Below are 4,625 nucleotides of genomic sequence, written 5' to 3'. Positions count from 1 at the left end.
GCACTATCAGTAATAAATAAATAAGAACATATAACAAAATATATTCTAAATCTATCTAAAGGCTCTTCGAAAGCCGCCCCACCCTTGCGCTGTCGGGAAGCCCAATGTCCAGGCAGCCGGAGCCGCAGTCGGGGCAGCCGCCGGTGAAGAAGGTTGTCCCAGTCGCTGCAGGGCCACGCTCGGAACATCTCCTCGGCGCGCGCGGGCCCTCAGGCTCTCCACCAGTAGGCCGTGGCGCGCGCGTGGCTGCAGCCGCCTGGGGAGGAGTGGGCGGGTTTTGGGGGAAGAAAGCGTAAGAGAAATAGCTCTCGTTACCATGTGGCGAAGTAGATAAACATTGAAATAATCAGCCGTGAATACAAATGATAATGATAAAGATGTCATAATCCAATGATAACCACAGACTGTAAGACCATATAAAACATTCTCAGCCATTACAATACACCACATCTCCCTCCATGTTCTCCCCCTTTTCCCTCCTTTCTAACAGACCCTTTGCCTCCCTTAGACACAACCTCCCCGACCAGTTCCTCACCGAAGAGATCAAGCCAGTCGCTCCGGATGCCGTTGGAGGAAGCGTGATCCGCCAGCGTGCAGCCCGGCTGGTGCATCCCGCCGTTCGGGTAGAAGTCCGTGTGGCCGACGGCTTCGAAGAGAGCTATGCATCCCTGGAGTGTGTCAAGAGGGTGGTGAGAACTGGTGTGATCTCTTGCTAATTAATCGATTAATGAATATGCTCTCTTTAAGGGAAGGGGGAAGGTGAAACTACCATGTGGTTGAGACAATGGATTGGGAAGGGTGGGGGGGGGGGGGTGTATCAATAGAAAAATACAGATAGCTTGGAAATGATACAAGGTTAATAGAGAAAAAGAATAAGAATTTTTTTTTAGGCATGTAGGGTGAAGAGCTATAAGATTGACACATTGAAAGAGGGGAGAAGGTTAGGTAAAGGGGTACAGATGATTTTGGAAAGGATGGCTCTTTCGAAGAGACATATGCAACCTGGAACCATTTCGGGAAGTTGGTGAAAAGCGGAAAAGATTCTGTCGGTAATGAAGTGATGTCGTGTAAATGGTACACGAAAGAGAAGGGAAAGTATAGGCTTAGGAAAATATATGAAATGTAACATTAACAGTTTAGGAAAACGCAGAGATATCATGAAATATGACGTCTCTAGAATCCACCAGACATTAAACTCAAAACGCAAAACTTGATCACCTCGATAAGGGGCCCGCTGTTGGCATGCATGATGTCCACGAAGGCAGCGTCCGACCTGTCGATGCGAGCGTCGGAGGACTTGTTGTAGAAGAGCGGGCCGGCCGGGTCGAGGCCTGGGGGGGGGGGGGGCGAGAGGATGCTTTACCTTTTGGTATGTTTATGGGCATAAGTTTATCGCATTTTTACATAGTTATTTGTAACAGGATACATGGAACATTCATTTACATGGAAGTAAAGAAAAGTAAAGTAAAATGCATGGGCAGATTTTCGTTGCTGACTAAATAGCAACCATAAAGGTCGGTTAGGATTCATTGAAATAAAGCATGAGTATACTTTTGGCATGAAAATTGCAGACAACATCTGTTGTCTTAATCTAATATATAAAAGTAAATCCATTGCTTCTTTGAAGTCCAGTAAAGTTTGCGACACTTTCCGAGAGGAGCTACAATGGTGGGATAGAAAGAAATGAGTACATATTCTGTAATACAAATGAAGATAGACGATGTTGAGATTTCTCTAATACAAATGACATTACTAATGATATCAATGAGTCGGATGACAGAGTCGGCGTGTTGTTCTCATATCAGGGGGCGTAAATAATCCATGAAAGGTTAAATTTCCCTGGTTAGGTAATTTCACTCGCACTTACCAACAGTAAACCTTCAACTCCACATAATGACACACTCAAACTCACTCAGACTAATTTCAGCAATGGATGGCACACGCGACATATTTTTTTCGGTGAAATGATTACATAGACACATATTCGTTCCGTAAAATGAGAAGACACATTGTCCCGCGGTGAAATTAACGCCCAATGTATTCCCACCTGTTACTCGCGCCACTGCCCGGATGCGACGCGCTTCCCCGTCATGCCGGCCGTGTGCGCCCCGAGCGAGTGCCCGACGATGTGCACCTGCGAGGCCTGGAGCCCCGTCATGTCGTGCAGCCAGTCCAACAGGCAGCGGTGTAGTTGCTCACCTGGGGGGCGAAGGAGCCTCATGCAATCAAAAGGAGGAGAGTTTTACTTGGAAAAGAAATGAGGTGAATGATGCAGCGGCGGAACGTGGGGTGTTAGCCTCCAAGCAGGGCGTCCCTCTTCCGTCGGCGCTTATCCCCGAGGCCTCCCACCAGGCCATGCTGAACTCTTAACCCCAAACAGGGTTATCTAAAAAAGAAAGAAGAAAGAAAGAGAGAGAGAGAAAAAAAAACAACAACTGATGTGACTAAAAGTAAGATGCATTTAAAGATATCTATTACTAATATATTTTTTTTATTTGCGTCTCGCGCGCGCTACGCCATCGGATAGTGGGTGCATATCAGTGACTTTCTGCAAGAATTCCCTGTCTGGAAAGAAGTCACTTTAGGAGTTACACATTTCTTCGAACAAAACTGACATAACCAGGTTCCAATAGTAGTACATAAATTAAGTAAAAACAGCAAGCTATGTTTGTCCCTCTCAAATTTTCGTAAATAACTGATCTAAGGCACTCCTTAAAACGGGAATACGAAAACAACAAGTTATACTACCCTGTACACATTTTCGACGGCCGTAATTATACCACGGTGGAACAACCATCGTTTGCCAGTCCACAGAAATCACATTCGCATCGCTCAGTTTCAGCAGCTCTGGGTAACGAGAGAATGTTTTTATGTGAATGCAAGATTGGAGAAATTCATGGCGATTTTGATGCTCTGGTAGAGTGACTGAGGAATAATTGCTGTTTTTATTATTATTAAAGCCGATGAAGATGTTGCATGAAGAACAACTATAAGGCAAGTTAATGTTCATAGCCCTTTTCTTGCCTAAACGTTGTAAATGTCTCATGCTCAAAAACACATCGTTTCATAGAAAAGAAAAGAAAGAAAACTAGATAAAAAACAGGAATGAAAACCAGAATCAGCCAAATCAAGGATGCCAAACCTGTCATGGATTCCACACAGTTACGAATAAAAAAAAAACAAAGTAAAAAAAAGACTGGGGAAACGAAAAATAACAAGGACAACAAACTACATAAGACCCGTCTGATATCCACAAGGTTGATAACAAAAAACAGAAACAAGAACAAAGAACAAGAAGTAAAGAACAAGACAAACGAACCACGAAGCTAAAACAATAACAAGAACAACCAGGCTATTTTTTGATCCACAAAAAAAGAGCACAAAGATCCAGGAGACTAGAGAAGAGAAGGAGAACCATGTTACACCTGCATTGGCTTCCGGACAATTGCAAAATAAAGTTAAAAACAAAACAAAGACTCGGAGAAAAAAAAACGAACCACATCAGACTCAGACTTCCACACATTTTTAAAACAAACGAATAAACAAAAACACAAACAATAGAGGACAAGGAAAATAGAGACAAAAAGAACAAGAGCCACATCAACTTATAAGTAACAAGAAAACAAAAGCCACACCAGACCTGCCTTAGACTTCCACACAAACAACCAGAAATTTGAGAGCCCAAACAAACCATCAAACACCCCCCCCCCACCGCAAAAAAACAAAAACAAAAACAAAACAAAAAACAGGAAGAGCATCACGCCGGACCTGTCTTGGAGTCCAGGATCCAACCGCACTCGCCGAAGTCGTTGAAGCCGTGGTAGAGGACGAAGGTCGGGCGGCTGCCGACGAAGGGCGAGCCGGAGAGGGACTCGGCGTCGTCGGGAAACAGGCGGTAGTGGTCGCCGTCGCCGGAGTTCGAGCTGGGGCGGCGGGCGGGCGGGCGTGGTGGGGAGGAGGTGGTGGGAGGGGTAGGAGTGGAGAGGGGGAGGAGGTGGTGGGAAGGAAGGGTAGGAGTGGGGTGGGGCGAGAGAGTAAGGGTTAATGCAGGGGATGTGGGCAGGGTGAGGGTAGGGTGAGGGCAGGGTGAAGGTAGGGGTGGGTGAGTGGAGATGGTTGGAGTTGGGGCAAGGGTGGGTGGGTAGAGAGGGTAAGCGTAAGGTAGGGTGGGTGAGCAGAGAAGGTAGTGAAAAGGGTGGGTGGGAGAGGGTTGGGGTAGATAGGGGGATGGGGATAAGGGCAAGGGGTAGGGTGGACAGGGATGATGCGGGTTAGGGTGGATGTGGATAAGAGAGAGAATTTATGGGTGGATAGGCGGTGGTAGGGGTGAGGATTGGGGGGTGGGGGTAAATTCGGGCATTAAATCATCATTATTATTATTTTTAATTACGGACGTTTTTTGCAGCTCTTATGAAAATGATATGCAATTCCATCAGTGAATAATTTAGAATATAATTCAAAGGACAAGGATGAAGGATTTGGGCACATTATAGAGATATTCAGACTTATAAAAGGATTCATATGGGATCAAGTGAATGCGCATTAGTTGTGAATAAAAAGTAAATTCACATACACTGTATAAGATATAAAACAAATTAAAAAAAAACAACACACACACACACACA

General features: G+C 45.1%; 1 pseudogene; it reads right to left on the bottom strand.

Annotated features, from left to right (window-relative positions):
• Nucleotides 1–209: 209 nt before the first annotated feature.
• On the bottom strand, nt 210–3,923 carry LOC119570926 (annotated as a pseudogene).
• Nucleotides 3,924–4,625: the final 702 nt, after the last annotated feature.

This window comes from Penaeus monodon, unplaced genomic scaffold (genome assembly GCF_015228065.2).
Source record: "Penaeus monodon isolate SGIC_2016 unplaced genomic scaffold, NSTDA_Pmon_1 PmonScaffold_4458, whole genome shotgun sequence".
In the NCBI taxonomy this organism is placed as follows: Eukaryota; Metazoa; Arthropoda; class Malacostraca; order Decapoda; family Penaeidae; genus Penaeus; species Penaeus monodon.
The sequence above is the reverse complement of the archived record's forward strand: the minus strand, read 5'-3'. Positions and strand labels throughout refer to the sequence as shown.